Source organism: Aptenodytes patagonicus, chromosome 2, assembly GCF_965638725.1.
Source record: "Aptenodytes patagonicus chromosome 2, bAptPat1.pri.cur, whole genome shotgun sequence".
Taxonomy (NCBI): domain Eukaryota; kingdom Metazoa; phylum Chordata; class Aves; order Sphenisciformes; family Spheniscidae; genus Aptenodytes; species Aptenodytes patagonicus.
In genome coordinates, this window is record NC_134950.1 from 68,322,052 (window position 1) to 68,342,162 (window position 20,111).

Below are 20,111 nucleotides of genomic sequence, written 5' to 3' on the forward strand. Positions count from 1 at the left end.
TGAATTTGATTAAATATATGCTAGCCAGTTTCTTGAAAAAAACCCCTCTAGTCGATGCATGAATAAATGTGCAGAGCAAGCTACTGGCAAAGCCAGCAACATACTTGGGATAAATTGTTAGCTTCCATGCAGAGAACAGGTCTGGGGTTTTTATTTATTTATTTTATAGACCTAATTTAAAGAGTCTAAATAAGTTGTTTCAAATTCTGGAGACCCCCAAAGCATGGGTGGACTCAGGGACCACAAAACCACAAAGACAACTCTCACAGGCTTAAATTGGCTCTAACAGGTATTCCTTCCACCACTGAACATTTTTCTGGGCCTTCAAACCAAAAGGTTGAAAATCACTTGTCTAACTGTAAAATGAACACTTAAAGCCCTCAGCAAAGACCTAGCTACAGGAGATAAGAGTAACACTATGTGTACAACAAAAATAAATCCCGTCCAGTAACTTGAAGAAATTACTCACACCAGCATAAAAATACAAAAAAATCTGGTATATGTAAGAGTTTAAAACCACTTAGCATTGTTCATTAATTGTAAAAAGTGGTATATTTGCATGGAGCACCTTTGTTCCTTGTACGGACTATTCCCCTAGTTACCTAATTATTGGGCTTTTTTTGAAGACGGGAGTCGGAACACCGATACTCAGAACTTTGTCGTAAGCAGAAGTTTTAACCACAGAATCTCTATTACTGCCTTCAACCTGATTCAGGAGATACTTTCCAGGGGGACAACTTCTTGATATTTTCTATCAGGTGCTGAGCAGACTGGCACTAGAAAACATGTATTTCAGCATGATCTCACTTACTTACACTTACTTACATGTATTTCAGCATGATCTCATCTTACTTACAGGGTGTTATTTAAAAAATAAAAAAAGCCCCAAACAAACATTGGAAAGAGTAGCGTTTTCTTTCACTTCCAGCCTGAGTGATTCAGTCTTGCAAGAGGTAGTAAACAATAACTTTGTAAGTTTCATTTTCTCTTTTTATTGGACTGTGGTCCAGCAAATGCATCTGACATACTGTACATATATGTATTCACTAGACTGTCTTAGTTGTTATGTTTTTTCCCGAGTCCATAAAGTTAACAAATACAGAAAGTTCAGTTAAAAACAACTTCTTCATTCCTGACTTGCTTTTTAAAGGCTTCAGGGATGAAAATAAGTACTCTCCACCTCAGGACCCACGCTCACGGCTGTTATGGCCAGCTGCTCTTCCACAGACAGAAGCGGCTTCTGTAAAGTGACTGGGAGAACTAGTGAGAGAGCTTTGGCTACAGTATCGCCAGAACACAGGCAATACCCAACTTCTGATCTTCGCTACCTCGAATTTAGACAGCACCACCTCCCATGTCTCTAAATGTCTCAAAGAAATTGGTACCACGTTGAAAAACGTATCACTAAGACAAACTCAGGGAAAAAAAGAGGCTTTGCAGTGAGGAGTGAGAAACCCAAAAACGTTCTTTGACATTACTAAGGTGCACCTGCGACTATGTGCCCTCAGACCACCCCGCAGACCATCTTTCCCTAGCCTACTGAAAGTTTATAAACATGCTGATATTATAATCACCCATCAAATCAACGTGCGACAGGCAACAGACCAGGCCGTGGCTTTCCGTACGGTTTTTTACATTGAATTTCAATTATTTCCATTTTTATAGTCAGGAACAAAGCCTCCCTTTCCTCAACTGTTACATGCACACACCACCTCCTGTGAGCAAGACGTTTCATCCACTACAAGCCACACCGCAGAGCATCCCAGCGACTACTCCCAACATCAGGGCTGAGAACCTAAGGCACGCTCCCCGCGTCAGGCCGTAATTTCACTGACTCTGCTATCTCGCCCCTGACAGTGGCTCACGCTGACTCCTGTGGGAAAAGCATAGCTCCATCCCCCTTCGGCCACAGGCAGTTTAAGGTCTTTCTGAACCAGAAGCAGCATCACCACCTTTGTGTTTAGTAATCTTTGGTGGACCTTTGTCCCGCTAATTTGTCAATCACTGCTTAAACCTATTTATTCAAACCACCCGCAGCACCAAATGCCACAATGTAATTATTGGCTTGGGTTTTTTTTCCTTTAAAAGTACCTCCTCTTGCTTGTTTTTAAGCTTGCATCCTGAAGACTTCATTTTCCTTTATGGTTTATTACTGAAAAAGGAATTATTTGCTCTGTGTCCTCCCGTCCACCGTTTATCCCTCTGCAGAGAGCTATCATGTTCAATCCCTCTCCCCTGAAATCTATTATTTAAGGTGAAAAACTTTTCTGTCCTTCTATGAAAACCATTCCAATGATCCTTGTTCCTTTGCTCAGGTTTTTTTTCCAAATTCTGCTTTACCTTCCTTTTGAGAAGGTGGTCCAAAACGCACACAGTTTTCAAGATCTCCATGGATTCATGTAACAGCCTGATGGGTTTTTCTTTCTTTTTTTTTTTTTTCCCTTTTTGCTCTTTCTACCCCTTCCTAACATTGTTCTGCTTGCCTTTTTGACCTCCATTGAGTACCGATTTGACATTTTCACAGAACTATTCACAATGAGTCCAGGATCCTTCCTGAGCGATAATAGGTAATTTAGAGCACATCACTGTGTATGTATAATTAGTTGTTTTTCTCCATGTGCATTATTTTGCATTTATCAATTCTGAATTTCATCTGCCATTTTCTCACTCAGTCACGCAGAACTGCAAGATCTTCTGCACTGCTTTACAGCCAGCTTTAGTTTTGATCTCTCTGTAAGCTTTGTCATTCCCTCCATTCTCCTCAGACTGCTTTTAAACATAAAAATACAGAGACAGCTGCACTGTATCAGATCAGTAATCCCCCTAACCAAGCATTCTGTGCACTATTGACTAAAAAAAGACGCTTAGGCAACAGTGTCAGAACACATCCCTGGAAGACTTTCCACTCTCAACCACTCCTGAGTTTGCACGTTGTGCCTTTATAGCTACTAGCTCTCGATGGCTTGCTTTTCCGTGCAGCTGTCTCCTTGGACTCAGACAAACTTCTAGTACTTGCCATATCCTCGGGCGAGGAATTTCAGAGTTTAGCGACACATTGTGCAAAGAACCACCTCCTCTTGTTCTGAACCCGACACCCACCAGCTTCCTTTGGCACCGCAGACACTTGGTCTCTAGTCACCCTCTAATGACACCCATGATTCGGTGGACTTCTGTTTTTGAAGACTGAGCCATTTGTTAGCTATTTCAGAACAGATTTACAGTTTCTTTAGGCTCAGGCCCAAAATCTAACTATCGAGCAAAAGGACTACAACAGCCAGATGGGCCATCAACATTGTCCAATGCTTTTCTGGAAAAAAAATTGTAGTGGGTATTTTCTCCCTGCTATTTCATCTCCTTACTCTCATTCAAATGCAAGCCACAACAGATCAGTGAGATCCTTGTCCCAAGAACAGTTGCAACACTCCTGCAACAGTTAATAAATTTTACTGTTGCAACAATCAATAACACACCTGTAAATAAAAAGTATATTAAGAATAGATGTGCAGAGGAAAGAGGGAAGCAGAAAAAATGAAGCTAAAATTTTTAGAAACATTCTTCTGTGTTGCTTTTCCACTTGGCTTTCTATTGTCTCCTCTTGGATTGGGATTTTTCCTCACCCAGGAAACAAACCTAAGTAGCATTTTTACTGCTGGCCAGCAGAGTGAAAGTTCTGAGGACAGAGTCATGAGGAATACTACCAAAAACTGCACAGGAATGGCGGACAAAATTTACACTAGTTTTTCTATACTTTTATACACATTGTTATTTGGGCTTTTTAAAAAGAAACTGAGATCATCCCTGTCTACACCCTAGGGATTTATTTTTTTTTTTCCTGGTCATTATGGACAGTCGAGATTGAAGCAAGTGAATTTTACGCTTAATTCTGAGGACAAGGAAGTTTATAGTCACTCTGATGTGTTCCAGGAATGAATCCCTCAGTTGCGGGCTAGCTGCAGAAGCAGTTTGTCTCTCCCATTCATCCCCCATTTTGCCAACAATGCCATTGTTCCAGTGGAACGCAGCTGTCAAGAGCAGCCGCGACTGCAGAAGGTGTTCCCTCAGGCGGTTTGGGCCATCGCCATCATGCATTGTGAAGTCTAAGACCAAAACCAAAACCTTGAACTTGTCTTGGTACTCAGCGGGGTTACAGTGCAACGAGCAGAGCTTCAGGGTGATACGCTTTCAGCAGCCTGTATTACGGAAGAGATGAATTGCTCCATTTTGCGTCAGCTTTGCAAATCTATACCATATGACTGGCTACTAAAAGTCAGTAGCCAACTAGAGCACAAGGCTTCACAGACTCTAAAGTTATTGTGAAATTATGGGAGGAGGGAGTATTTATACAAGTGAGAGGCACAATCTGAATTCTGGAAACTGTTTAAATATAAATAACGTGTACAATTATACATTCATGACTCTACTGAATCCCACACACTGTTCAGCCAAGAATTTATTTTAGCTTAATACTTAACTCCTTCAGTTTTAAGAAACAATTAAGACAGTTTTCAAGAAGAAAACATTTACTGTTCACGTGAAAGCATACACACAAGCTCACATCTTTACATCTATACAATTATTATACCAAGATGCACAAACTGACTTTTTCACAAGGGGAATTCAGGCATGACTCAGAAGTAGAGGTTAACATAGCCAGTTTTTGTCTACACAGTAGAATTTTGCAAAAACAAGCTCTAAATCAAAGTCTTTATTCTTGAGTTGCAGAACTTCAGTATGACATTTCCCGTATTTTCTTCAGGTTCCTCAATAAAAAAGTCTGCCACGCAATTACTCCAGTCTTTATGACCTATAAGAGATCGTATCAAATATTAACAAGACTTCTTACCTTCCACTCCTCCTGTTTTATCAGTCCTACCAAGTTCTATCAACAACGATTTCCAAATCATTTATCTTGTTCAGCCACGCTTCCCCTACCCAACCATCCCCACCAATAATTGGCCCAATGTCCAAACAATCACTTAAATCCTCAATCACCCATTTTCTAGCTTTTCCCCATCATTGACTGAGGAGATTCAAACGAAACTAAAGCACACTGCAGATGGCTGCACTGGTTATTTCTACCTTTCATTACTTTTGCAGCACTGCTTCCACGACTAAAGCACAAGCAGTGTTAATTAAGTGCATCATGCACTTTTGAAGTATCAAATTAATTGAAAGAGAGCAATAAACTTATCCAAGTACATTTCTGTAAATAAACTGCTGAGAATGCATACAATATCAAATCACTTTGACACACTGTCCTAGTTTCGGCAGGGATAGAGTTAATTTCCTTCCTAGTAGCTGGTACCGTGCTGTGGTTTGGATTTAGGATGAGAACAATGTTGGTAACACACCGATGTTTTAGTTGTTGCTAAGCAGAGCTTACGCTAGCCAAGGACTTCTCAGCTTCCCGTGCTCTACCAACTGAGAAGGCTGGAGGTGCCCAAGAAGCTGGGAGGGGGCACAGCCAGGACAGCTGACCCAAACTGGCCCCAGGGACATTCCATACCATGTGACATCATGCTCAGTACATAAACTGGGGAAAGCTGGCCGGGGGGGCCGCTGCTCGGGGACTGGCTGGGCATCGGTCGGCGGGTGGTGAGCAATTGCATTGTGCATCACTTGCTTTGTATACTATTATTATTTTATTTGATTTCAATTATTAAACTGTTTTTATCTCAACCCACGAGTTTTTTTCTCACTTCTACTCTTCCGATTCTCTCCCCCATCCCACTGGGGGTGGGGGGGGAGGAGTGAGCGAGCGGCTGCTCAGTTGCCAACTGAGGTTAAACCACAACACACACAAGGGCTAACATGATAGCAACCAGTGCCCCTCCCACAAAGAAAGACTACACTGCCTTTCCTCACATCTCTACGAGCAAAACAGAGGGGATTAGTCTTCAAATACTTCTAATCACCTTGAGGGAATGGGAAATGGAAAGCAGTCACCAGTCCTCCATGACTACTTGCTGCTCTGTGGCTCTAGAGGGCTTAATAGTATTAGAGGCAGACTGATTCTTTTCCTCAGAGAGGAAACAGAGATCATGCCTCAGGCTTGCGTCTCCTTCCCAGTGCAAAAGTCTTGGCTTTGCCATGGAAGATTGAGCAAGTTGCACACCAATTAAGGGGGGGAAGGAAGATCTACTCAATAGTAGAAGAGACCATCATAGCGAAAGGCATGCACAAATCTCATACGTAAGTAGCTCTGTCTCCGTTACATGCCAGATCCCAGAGAAAAACTCCTCTCTAGCTTCTGTTCATGACTGAAGTCAGTTCTGAACGACAAAGTCAATAGCAGAAAAGTGCATAATGAAAACCAAATGTCAAAAAATGTTTAGAAAAAGGCTGAATGTAGCACAAGAAAAAGCTGCATGCTTTAGACATTAAGAGGTTTCATTAGCACTTCTTCCACAAGGAGACCAGCTTGGAAAAAAAAGTAAATATAAGTTTTATTAAAACCCTAGAAAGCTAACATGAAATCACTCCTTATTTTTAATACATAAATGAACAAAACTAGTCAATTAGGGAAATGTGAAGCGGGAAAGTCCAGAACTGGCCTATTGTGGAAGGAAGGAGACTCAAAACAGAGACTGGAAACTCTAGAGGTATAAGGCAGAAGAGGGATTAGAGTGAAAAGAAGAACAGAAGGCAGAGAAACCAAGAAGGGCATTTTTTAAGTGTGACCACAAACGTAAGCTGAACGCTGACATTAACAATCATAAATCATAGAATCATTGAGGTTGGAAAAGACCTCTAAGATCATCGAGTCCAACCGTCAACCCAACACCACCATGCCCACTAAACCATGGCCCTAAGCGCCTCATCTACTCGTCTTTTAAATACCTCCAGGGATGGGGACTCAACCACTTCCCTGGGCAGCCTGGTCCAATGTTTCACTACTCTTTCAGTAAAGAAATTTTTCCCTACATCCAATCTAAACCTCCCCTGCCGCAACTTGAGGCCATTTCCTCTCGTCCTATCGCTTGTTACTTCGGAGAAAAGACCAACACCCACCTCGCTACAACCTCCTTTCAGGTAGTTGTAGAGAGCGATGAGGTCTCCCCTCAGCCTCCTCTCCTCCAGGCTAAACAACCCCAGTTCCCTCAGCCGCTCCTCATAAGACTTGTTCTCCAGACCCCTCACCAGCCTCGTTGCCCTTCTCTGGACACGCTCCAGCACCTCAACGTCCTTCTTGTAGTGAGGGGCCCAAAACTGAACACAGTATTCGAGGTGCAGCCTCACCAGGGCCGAGTACAGGGGCACGATCGCTTCCCTACTCCTGCTGGCCACACTATTTCTGATACAGGCCAGGATGCCATTGGCCTTCTTGGCCGCCTGGGCACACTGCCGGCTCATGTTCAGCCGGCTGTCGACCAGCACCCCCAGGTCCTTCTCTGCTGGGCAGCTTTCCAGCCACTCTTCCCCAAGCCTGTAGCGCTGCATGGGGTTGTTGTGGCCAAAGTGCAGGACCCGGCACTTGGCCTTGTTGAACCTCATACAGTTGGCCTGGGCCCATCGATCCAGCCTGTCCAGGTCCCTCTGCAGAGCCTTCCTACCCTCCAGCAGATCAACACTCCCGCCCAACTTGGTGTCATCTGCAAACTTACTGAGGGTGCACTCGATCCCCTCATCCAGATCATCAATAAAGATATTAAACAAGACCGGCCCCAAAACTGAGCCCTGGGGAACACCGCTCGTGACCGGCCGCCAACTGGATTGAACTCCATTCACCGCAACTCTCTGGGCCCGGCCGTCCAGCCAGTTTTTGACCCAGCGCAGAGTCCACCTGTCTAAGCCGTGAGCCGCCAGCTTCTCTAGGAGAATGCTGTGGGAGACGGTGTCAAAGGCCTTACTGAAGTCCAGGTAGACCACATCCACAGCCTTTCCCTCATCCACTAGGCGGGTCACCTGGTCATAGAAGGAGATCAGGTTGGTCAAGCAGGACCTGCCTCTCATGAACCCGTGCTGGCTAGGCCGGATCCCCTGGTTGTCCCGCTCATGCCTTGTGAGTGCCCTCAAGATGAACCGCTCCATAATCTTCCCCGGCACCGAGGTCAGGCTGACAGGCCTGTAGTTCCCCGGATCCTCCTTCTGGCCCTTCTTGTGGATGGGCGTCACATTGGCAAGCCTCCAGTCATCCGGGACCTCCCCCGTTAACCAGGACTGCTGATAAATGATGGAGAGCAGCTTGGCGAGCACCTCCGCCAGCTCCCTCAGCACTCTCGGGTGGATCCCATCCGGCCCCATAGACTTGTGTGTGTCCAGGTGGCATAGCAGGTCATTGACTGCTTCCTCCTGGATTACGGGGGGTTCATCCTGCTCGCCGTCCCCGTCTTCCAGCTCGGGGGGCCAAGTACCCTGAGGATAACTGCTCTGCCTGTTAAAGACTGAGGCAAAGAAGGCATTGAGTACCTCAGCCTTTTCCTCATCCTCGGTGACAATGTTCCCCCCTGCATCCAATAAGGGATGGAGATTCTCCTTGGCTCTCTTCTTGTCATTAATATATTTGTAAAAACTTTTTTTGTTGTCTTTAACGACAGCGGCCAGACTGCGTTCTAGCTGGGCTTTTGCCTTTCTCATTTCTTCTCTGCACGACCTAACGAGATCCCTGTACTCTTCTTGAGTCGCCTGCCCCTTCTTCCACAAGCGGTAAACTCTCCTTTTTTTCCTGAGTCCCAGCAAGAGCTCCCCGTTCAGCCAGGCCGGTCGTCTTCCCCGCCCATTAACAAACCACATTATTTTTAACAAAACCACATTATCTTGTGCTCTTCTGCTTATGATGTCCCACTCAAATCATGCAGTTAGCCCATTTTTGCTTCTCATGAAAAGAAAAACAAGGGAACAAGGAAGACAATGCCAATTAAAACTTTTTTAGAACATGGAACCCTCGCACACAGGACTGTTACACTCATATTCAAGAACTGTACCAAGCCACACTTTTTAGTAATTCAAATACCAAACTGGATGTTAATACAATCATGCGCGTTGCTATATTCCATCCAAACATGTTTTTCTAACTTAATTTTCTTCACTTCAACAAATGAAACATTTCTGGAAAAGAAGCAACAAGAATTTGCTCAAGATAAACATTAGCAAATTGCTCCTAGACATACATCGCAGAAGTAATAGAATGCTTTTCTTTTTCTTATTAAAAAAAAGTATATCTGACACATTGAATTCTGTAAAACAGACTGGAGTGGCTTCACTGACAACAGTATCCCAGTCTACCTGAACTTAGAGAGCAAACCTTTCAAAAAAGATATTCCAAAAAAGTACATTTTTTTTTTAAAAGTACACAAATAAAGTACAAAACTGTCACATTATCAGATTTTCTTATGATCAAGTGTCCTTGCAAAAATATTTTTACTGTTCACCGTTTGCAATAACAGGAACCCTACTAATTAGCCTGATCACAGACAGCACCACTGTAGAGGACGTTTACTCCCAGCACTGAGAATTAAGAGGTATCTGAGCCTGGGGAGACAACTATAAAGGAGACTAGTTTCGTTACTGTACCCCACAAAGCCATTATGGCTTTGTCATAGCCATCTTTCTCCACTTTCCCCTAAGCTCTATCTTTGTTCCGTTTTAACTTGTCTTCTATTCAAACAAGTCACTACACTGGTAGAATTACTGCCCAAGCACGTGAACTGAAAGAGTCACTACTTTTTATTGGTTTAGGTTGAGCCCCACCAAGATTACCTCTCACTTCCCACCTTTTTCATCCTCCTTAATTCAAGGCCTTGGGACCCAGCACTGAGAATTGACACAGTGTTAAAGTCAGCTTTCCTCAGACCACTGTCAAGTGTCCCAACTCTCTTCTTTCCATGGGGAGAGAGTTCACTGCACACATAAGTGCTTTTGCTATCAAAAACCTTTAAATGGCCAACTAGGAAAACACTTGAACCCTGCAGGAGACCTTTAGGCATCAAACGGCACAAGGCTCATTAACAAAATGCTCAAGATCGGTTTAATGGAAGCTTGCTAACGGTGGTTTTGTTCAAATACATCTAAAGATCTCATTTTGCCCACCAGTGACACTGTACGATAGCTCTCCCCAAAGTTCTCTTTGAAATATCACAGGGCGGAAATACTAAGTCAACTTTTCCTGGAAAGACAGTGCTGTGACTTGACACCACCACTTTCAGAGAGGTAGGTTAGTATGAGGGCTTGTTTATAACTAGATCCGTTCATCCCTTTCACCTGCCTCTAGACAGCTGCCAATCGCTTGGAATTCGTACTTTGGGAATGACTAGGTAGACGCAAAGATACCAGCCATCCCACTGATGATGTTGCAAGTAATCTATCCTATTGCAACAGCGGAAAACATCAGAGGAAATCTGTCACAAATAACCGAGCTGCTCCTAGTTTCAGCTCACCTGTGCAGCCCCATGTGCCGCCTGGGAAAATTCTCCAGCAAACTACAAACCTTACAGATAAAGCAACTGCAGAACCACCGAGTTTCTCTCCAAGAATGTAATTACTGAAGAAGCAAGCCATTTTCCTTGAGAACCGAAGCTGATATTACCATCAATCTGAACTCCCAGAAGGCTGATATAGTCTCTGTAAGATGATCCAACAGACCACGTACATCAGAGAAGGGTATACCTCCAAAAAACTGCAAGATTAAGAAATGCTCCAACATCTCTAAGAAATTACTATGTCGGGTATGCCCCTGAAAGCTGACTAGAGATTAGAAATGAGAAGTATCGCTATTCAACCCACTGCGAGTTGTAAAATTTTCCCTTTATCTGTGGAAAGACAGAAGTGAATTTCTCTACTCTACCCGGGCTAGAAAATACATACCGAACTCCCCAAATGCACAGAACTCGGTGGAAACCCTGAATCACCGAAATGGCCAATTCTCTTAATGGGAAAAGTTATTTTTCAAATTCCATTGATATAAAAGCACAAGACAAGAAAAGTGTATCATCAAGTACTTTATAACCTATAATTTAACCAAACCAATCAAGTGTTAGATGTTGACCTACAAAATGAAGCACAAAAATACCGTGCACGATAAAACAATTAAGATGGCTGGATTTCCTGAAACCCCAAGCACTATGAGAGTTACATTAAGTAAATCTGCTACTTACACTTACTTTGTTACTGCTTTGCAAAGACTCTTAGGAAAAAAAAAAACAAAAAACAAAACACACACGCCTTGGTGCAAGTAATAAGAGGCATGAGATGGCCAATAACTGTGATGCTCCCCAGAAAGCTTACAATAAAAATAGGTAATAATTTATTATCATGCTATTTAGCAATAGTTTAAGTGCTAGAATTGGATCTCTCTTTCCTGAGTTGTTTTTCGATAGGTTGTTCAGCCAGTCGAGCAGGCCTGTCTTTGAACCTGGCCCTATACATTCAGGATGCAAGTGAGATGCCCCGACACGAGCGCCAAACACGCTGCCCACCCCTAGGCTTTCACCAGAAGAGGTTACTCGGGCGTCCAGCACTGCTGCGAACAGACCCAGAGCTGTTACCACCTCGACCGACGCCAGCATTTGCCTACCCACCTTAATCCCAGACACACAAGAAAGCTGTCCCGACACCTAAAGCAACGGGCAGGTACCTTCTTTCAAACGCCACTGCGTTAGGTGAATGTATTATTGCCCTATAATGCTGTCATCAGCGATGTGTGCCATTGATAACCAAGTCCAAACCTCTGCCAGCAAGAGAGATCGTACGAATCCTCCCTGGTGCGCTTCAGTCAAAGTTAGCGCAGTTCATCCAGCTGCTCACTTACCCAACGTTAACTCAAGAGCTGTGGGGGCGGCAACTCTGGCAGAGGAGAGGCAGCAAATCACTGGGGGAGAGTTGCATCTTCAGCCAGCACAGCTGCTTGCAGAGTGAATTATCTTGCTACAGCCCTAGCCGAGGGGCCCAATACGTACCGAGGACATCGAGACCAGCCATCACAGCCACTTTTACACAGCAGACACGTGGTTAGAGCGCTTGCCCAGACGGCGAGAGCGCTGCGTTCACCTCCCTCCTCAACCTAAAGGGATCCAAAAAAGCATTGCCTACCTCCTAGGAGATTGTTGCAGCTAAGCCTACGAGACACCCCTCGCGCAGGAAGGAATGCATTCCCTGTGTTTCTAACAACCAGCTAAAACTTATACGGATTCCCTGAAACCCTATCTGGGATCTGGATCTCGGACGAGAAGGAGTAGCGCAGGATCGCCGAAGCTACCGTTTCTGCTATGCGCTCCATCTCCACCGCACATGGCCTTGGGCCAACTGCAGAGCAACTACCGAATTACTAACAGCCAACGCTCGAAGACAAACAATGATTTAAAGCACGTGGCTGCAAACCACCACAGCCGGGGACTCGCTATGCAGCCAGGTGAGAGGAGAGCGGGAAAAGGCTGCATCGCCTGCTGTTCGGACGCAGTTCACCCCTCCCCAGGAGGAGGGGTGCCCTTTGGCACGCAGCTCCCCTGCGCAGCGGGGCTGAGACGTGGGCACCGGAGGGCAGTTGCTGCGGCTGCTCCCCTTCCCAGTCGAGAGGAGCCTCGCGCGGCACCGCGGACACACCCTGCCGCAGCACCGTGCCTTCGCCCTGGCCTGCCCCCAAAATCCTACTGCCCCAGCAGTAGGGAAGTAATTAGAAGTATGTAATTAAGACGCGCGCGGCGAGCCGTGCTATGGCCTCAGCAAGAGAAGGGGGCAGCAACTACGTGAAAGCAGCTACGTGAAAGCAGCGACAAAGCGCGACACGGGTGCGCCGGCAGGGTAGGCCCGGCCCGGCCCGCCGCTCCCAGCCACCTCCAGCCGGAGGCCGGGGCCTGCCCGCGGCCCCCCGGGCGCTCCTCCCCAGCCGGGCCGCGGGCTCGGCGGGCTCCCAGCGGAGCGAGGCGCGGAGAGGCGAGGGCAGCTCCGGGCCCGGACCACCCCCCCCCCCCACGACACCGCCCAGCAGCCGCTCGAGGAAACGAGGCTGCGGTCGCCACGGCAACGGGGCCGGCCGCTCCCCGGGGAAGCTGCTGCTGCTGCAGCACCGCCGCGGCCCGTCACCCGCCCGCCCCTGGCACCCGCCGCCGGAAGTTTATTTATAGATTGGCCGGATACGTGCTGACGTCACGGAGCGCACCGCCCCCGTGCGTCAGCGTAAGGCGTACGTAATGGGAACGTGACACACGCACGGCGCGATCTATTTATAGCTGGAGAAGGCGGAGGTGGGGGGGGAAAGGAGGTGCGCGGCGCTCCGGCCCTTCGTTCGCCATCCGCACGCGCTGGGGGGCGGGGCCGCGCGCGCGGCGTAGGGGCCGTCAGGTGACGGGCCGGCCCCGCCCCCGCGGACGGCGGGGGAAGCCGGGCGGTGCGCCGCCTGACCGGCGGCGGCAGCGCCTGACGGGGGCGGGGCGGGGCGGCGGCGGCGGGCGCGGGCCGGCCCCTGGCGCCCTTCCCCGGCGGGCAGGCGGCGCGGGGCCGGGGCGCCGAGTGGGGGATTCCCCCTCCTACCCCTCCCCCCATCCCCGGGAAAAACCCCACGGAAAATAAAAGCGTAAGACCCGGCCCCGGGCTTCCGGGAAGCGGAGTCGCCGGAGCCCCGGCCGGGTCCGCTCCTCCCGCGGGGTGCGTGGGCCGAGCAGCGGGGCCCGGCGGCCCCACGGCAGCTTCAAAACGCTTCTTCCCGCCCCGGCGGCCCCAGGCGTGGGAGGAGCGGGTCTCCGCCGCGGAGGGTGGCGCGCGGCAGCAGCGCGAGGTCAGCGGGTCCCCTGCGGAAGCGGTGCCGAGGAGGTGTCGTAACTAATAACGGCGGCCGCCCGGGTGCCGGCTTTGCCGGGGAAGCGCGGTGCCCCTGAGCCGGGCCGTCTCGGCGGCCGCTGCTTCACGCAGCGTTAAATCCCGTCTCCTTCCCTTCTCCCGAAAGTTGCAAAGGGGCTTCCCTGAGTTCTCCCCCGCTCTGAGGACAAGCAAGACGCAGGAGAACCTGTTGCCCGGGCCGGCGCTGCCGCGGTGCGGTGGTGCCCGTTTGCGCGACCCGCTCTAGCGGGGGACGCGGAGCCGCACGGCCGGCTGCCCGCCACCGGCTTGGCTTGTCCGTCCCCGGGGAACCTCTTCGTTAGAGCGCAGCCTTCCCCGCCTGGCAGCCGGGCCAGGGGCCGGCCGGGGTCCCCGGGGGGGGAGGAAGGGAGGGGGGCGGTGCGCGCGCCCCGGCGGTCCCGGCAGCGGCGCGGGGACACCTGTTCGCGCCGCCGCCGCCGTCACGCGGCGCTCAGCTGGGCGGGCGCGCGGCGGGACGGGCTCCAAGCCCGCCGGCGCCGTCACGGGACCGGGCGCGCGTGCCGCACCCGCCGTCACCTGCCCGCTGCCGCCCGGGCTGGGGGGGGGGGGGGAGGGCTCGCCCCGGGGCGACCCTGTCCCGCCTGACGTCCTCACGCCCGGGTAAAGCCCTGTGACATCGGCGAGCCCCGGAGAAACGGCGACACGGCGAGTTTCTCGAACAGGCCTCCGCTAAATTGGGGAAGGGGGTTTAAAGCGAATAGTCGCAGCTGGCATTCGGCGGCTGCTTACCTGGGAGTAACCAGCTCCTCCGCCCTGGCTGGGTTTCACGGCTAGCCGTGCACGACGCGGTAAACGGAAGCAAGTGGATTTCGCTTGGCAGCTGGTGAAGCTGCAGCGGCTCAGCCGGTGATGTTTGAAAATCCAAAAGCGGCGCATCCCTTGCGCGCTTATCAGCGCAAGTGAAAAATTAATGGCATTTAATGGAGTACGCCGATGTGACACAAAATCTGCAGGTGATGTGGAGCCCTCTAGAAATGTTTGTAATGCAGCGAAGCAATTAAAGAGCCAACTGAGCAGCTAGAAAGGAAGCGATCGTGAAATGACATAATTTTTAATAAAAGCCTATTTCTGACATTGTTTCGGGTTCTTGTCATCAGAAAGAAAATACCATGCTAGGAAAAGGTATAATGAATGATAAAACGGTGAAGCTCGGCGGTGTTATCTATCTACTGAAAACAGGCTACTCATTTGTCTTAATTTAAGAAGAGCGGCATGGAAAATAAAGGGAGTCGCCTAGACTCTTAAGGGTACAAATACTGCAAATTTAAGTTACTGTTTCATAACAACAAAAACAATAAAGTGGGGAAATATAATAGGAAAAGAGATCTAATTTAGAACAGATGGCAGGAAGCTTTTTTCCCCCTTGCATGGAACCACAACTGCGCAGAATGATCAGTGGGGAATTTTGCTAGGGTGAAAACACCAGAGTTATTCTAGCACTCAGCACATGAAAGCTTTGGTGAAGGAAAGAGAAAATGGCAATGAAATCTGTTCATTAAATTGCCCGGAACTTCTAATTACGCATTAGTTCCTATTGCCAAACTTAACTGCAACGTGACAAAGCTTTTGCCTCATCATCCTCAACAAATTTCTTATAAAAATACAAAACATAGCCTAGTAAAACATAGGAGATTGTTCAAACATGAATTCTCTTGCTGCACCATGTTCCATTCCCTTCCTGTAAGTATTGAAATCCGCCAAAACTATGCAGAACGATGCCGACTTCAAATAGTCTTTGCAAAGACGTTTGGTGGTCTTTTCTTTCAGAGTCACCGGAATTACAGAGAATCTATTATGACTTGGCTACTTTGAAAATGGGGAGGTCCTTTTACCAGAAAAGCACGTGCACCTAGTGCTACAGCGGTGAGCAGCTCCACTGATGCCCAGTTCCACAGCGGTGCTTCTGGTTTGCCTTTGCACAGCTCGAACACTCGAGGGAGGATAACTTAAGCAAGCAGAAGACGAGGCGTGGAGTCTCTCAGTCATTCTCCCCCTCGTCTCCGTCACTGAGACACGTAGCCTTTCTATAATGTTGGATCTCTGCTCTAGGGTGCCCCTGAAGCAGCGATGGTTGTTTTCTAAAGCTGTATTTAGAAGGTTTTGACTTTCACTTCTTGGTGTTTCAAATTTTTGCTATTTGAACCACATCACCGTCTCATATATCACTCCACCTGTAAGTTTCTGCGTAGCATACAATTATAATCAGGTGAGACTGTCAAGTTCCTTGCTTCCTTGAAACAGGAGGGAACAAAGTCGGGAGTTCAGCTTCTCTTTTGGTTTAACTTTCAAGATCGACTTTCCAAGACACGTTTCAAAGCTCAAATGCTTTCCTGAAGAGTGTGAGGCAATAGCATCCTCTCTTGCCTTTCTCACAGCTTCTCCTGCAGAAATGGCAGCAGGCTCCTCCTCTTTGGTAGAAGAGGAACGGCCCAGTTTCCCTAAGCTGGTCCAACAGCAGCACACCTGCGCTCAGCGCACTTTGCTCCTTTTGTTTGTCAGTTTGTTTTGGCACTGCTCACTCCCACCATCTCCGGAGGGGTGCACGGAGGAGCGTGCGTAACGCAGCTCCAGGTATGACATTTCCAGCCCGCTATGGGCTCGGGCAGCCGTGACTTGCCAGTCTCACTCAAGTTTGGATTTCAAGATGATTTTCACAACCCCAAAGACTAGACTCTGAGCTCATCACCCTACCCCCAGAGCTAGGGCCATAAGTTCAGGCCTAGAGTGCATACACCGTCGTCTGGTCTTTCATATAGAGTGCAGGGGAGGGAAATGGAACTGATTTCATCAGCTCACTCTAACAGTGTATCTCAGCTGATTCAGAGATGCCAGAAGTTTTAGTCATAATTGAAGAAAGCTGATGCTTAAACTCTCTTAACCTGTGGCGTGATACTGGAGCCCACTTCTGATCTTTAAGATGTGATTGCTTGAAAGAAATAGCCCAGGTCTTCTCGGGTAAATTATTTCTTTCTTTATATAAGAAAAAAAGGAATTATTGCCATTGAGGGGTCTGAGGCCTTGTGCATTAGTAAGACATAAACAATAATAGTAATTAGTTTTCATTTATGTGCCTTTATTTCTTAAATCCCCTGTTGTAATTTTACAGATGGGGAAACGAAGCGTGCAGAGGTAAATGGAGTTGTGCAAAGGCACAAGCCAGGACGGAGACAAAGCAAAAAGCAAAACCTGGACAGTCGGTTGCCTCGGCAGCTGGGCTCTCCCACTGTCCTCTCCTCGAACCCCTCGTCCTGCCCCAGCTGAGGAACTGCTGCCTGATGGCTCTTGGAAATGGGTGGTTCGGATAGCACGGTAGCAAGAAGGGAGAGAAATGGAGAGGGAAATAGGAGGAGGGAAAGAAACTGCAGTCCAAGGAGAGGTGAGAGAGACAGTAAATGAAACACAATGCCCAGTAACATAGGTAAATGGTTTAGGGGTCATTAGGAGTGAAACAAACAGGTTAACCAGAAAGATGAGGTAATAAGAACAGATGGAATTTAAAAGGTTCTGTTCACAGAAAGATGCTAGGAAAAGTAAATAAATAACAAGCTGATGCTTTTGAGGAGCTATCCTTTGTCAACACGAACAGAAAGTATTAGTCTGCCAGAACAGCAATGCCTGCTGAACAAGCCTAAATGATTATCTAGTATAAATGATTATTTTCTTTACAATGATACAGTTGCATTTGTGTAGTACTCCATGTGGTAGGTAAAGAGACTCCTCCTTAGGAGTGAAGTTTGACAATCCAGTCAAGAATCAAATTTAGAAATGAAGGGCTCAGAAGGAAGCCATGGGAAAAGAACTTACAAAATAATAATGATAATTGCTGTTATTTTATTAATTATAAGGTAGAGGGGAGAAAATATTAACAATTGGGGTTTATAAACCAGCCCCATGGCCTTGATCCGTCATTAAAATCCATCTCTCTGTAATAAATGTTACGCTTTTCAAGATCTTTGCCCAGGATAAAATGAGCTTGAGCTTCCCCCCCCCTCATTTTTCTTTAAGTGAACACAATCAAATAAGATTGTCCTTCTGAAAGAATCAGAGCCCATGCAAAATGTAGTTCTTGTGTATCCATGATAAACCCAGTTTAAAGCTGCTTCATTATTACCTAATTAATGTACTTAAATTAAGATGCCTCTGAATGCTTCTTCATCTCCTTATTTAATAATCTGCTATGCTTGCATGTCTGAACCTTGTCGGGTCCTGACTTCTCCCATTCCTAATCAGCTCTTACGTGGGCAGTAGGAATTATACTCTCAACAGCCCCTCTGCTTAACGAGATCACAGTTCGGTCTGTGGGTTTGTCTGAAAGGCAGTCGTTCCTTTCGTTAATATGTGACCTCCTCTACTTTTAATTTTGGATCTCCACAAACAAGAAAGAATCACCTATTGTCTTACAAGCCAGGCAAAGTGAACAGGCTGAGTCAGTCCAGGAATATTCAAGCCTCCCCATCTGTGGTATTGCAGAATTCCAGGGCAATTCCACCAGTTGGTGGAGCTTCTGTCTGGGAAAACAGAGCTATTGTGAACAAAGCATACTGTGCATATTTCTAACATTCATAAAAGACTGGGTTTGAATCATTTGAATCTTTCTCAAAATTTCTTCCTTTGGGGCAAAAATTTCCAATGCATGGCCTCGATCCAATGATAGTCATTTGGAAAATCTGAGCATAAACCACTCGACCATTTCTTTAACTAGTTGGGAAAAGAAAGTATAAACTCTTGACTGTAAAAGTATGACGGCAGACTAGATTAGACTGGGACTTAATTTAGTCAAGACTAGGACTCAGTTTTGTCAGGGTCAGCACACCTGCCAAACACACCATCAAAGGCTAAGCTAGGGCTTCCCCTCTTCCCCATCATAACCTCTGTATGACAAGGCCACCTTTCTTCCCCACTGGGAGAAGCAAAGGAGGCGGGATGAGTTCCTCTTTCAGTTTGGAAACAGCGGTGATAAATTGGGTGTCCTGAGCACCTATTGTAGCATGCTACCTCACATACAGAAACCTGCTGGCCTAACCATGTAAGGCAGCCGAGGCAGAGCTGCTGTTCCAGAGTCAGCTAGGTGTCATTTTGACCAGGATCACATCCTGTTTTCAAGACTTTAGTCACCTTGATCAGCACCAGAACCTGTTACATTTATTTTCTGAACCGCAGGATACCTCTGAAGGGTAGGACTCTGACTCAGACCCAAATCCAACAAGGTTTTGGGTGACCAAATTAAAAACTGCAGTGTTTTCTTTAGTGCCCCATCCCCAGAAAGAAATCCAGAAATCCAAATTAATCAGGTAACTCTGCATGCTTGCAGGGAGAGAAAAGGATACAAAACAGACCACCTGCAACAAGTTGATAGGGCCACACCCCAAATCCCACCCCTCTGGAGCAAGGATACATAGCTTAGGACTGCGGGAAGTTTCAGGGTATCAGAACCCTATCTTGAAGATGCTCACCTATGAGCTTTTTCAAAGACACAGCTGGAAGAAGATGAGTGCTACCTCCTGTTGACTCTGTAGCTTTGGCAGTTACAGTGCTCCCTAGAAAACAGAAGATCTGGGATTCAGCTCCTTTCTCTGCTTAAAAAGACTCAAATCCACACCAGCCGTTACCCGAGAGAATGGCCTCATCACCAGGGTATTGGCTATCTAGGAAGGTATGGAGGGGAAAGGGAGCTTTTACTATACAAACCATGCTCGATAGGAAGGGATTAATCAGGCAAGAAAGAAAGTTCGCGTAAGGCCATGGCAGTATTTTTATACTATAGGTGTTTAACATAAAATACGTGAGCCATCCTTGGAGCAGGAATGGATAGGCAGATCTCCTCCGCTCCAGCAGACAGCCTGAAGCACTAGACTGCAGTGCCTGCACACAAGCCTGAAAGCGGTTTCACCACTTCAAACGGGTGGGTGAGATGCCACCCAGAATGATGCAGGGATTACAGCAATCTCCTGGGAGGTGGGGAATGCAGGTTGACTCTCCCCATCCCCACCCTCGCCCCCCCTGCCCCAGACAAACTATGTGAATATGGATGTCCTATTTTCTGTGCAAGTGCTGACGCTACCGAGCTATCGTGTAATTTGGGTGCACCAACTGACGCCTCTTTTGGGGGTTTCCTAGAAGGCGGCATTTAGGCAGAGGAAGAGTTGGTGTCTACATCCTGGAGGGGGATAGGGAAATTTGTACGTAATACAGGGGGATACTCTTTGAGTAGGAGGTTGGACTAGGTTACCTTCCAAAGAGCACCTCTATAGCACTACTGAATTTAGGTGCCTCCAGATAGACAGCAGCTGGTCAGGATTTCGGGATCCTGGTTTTTGACT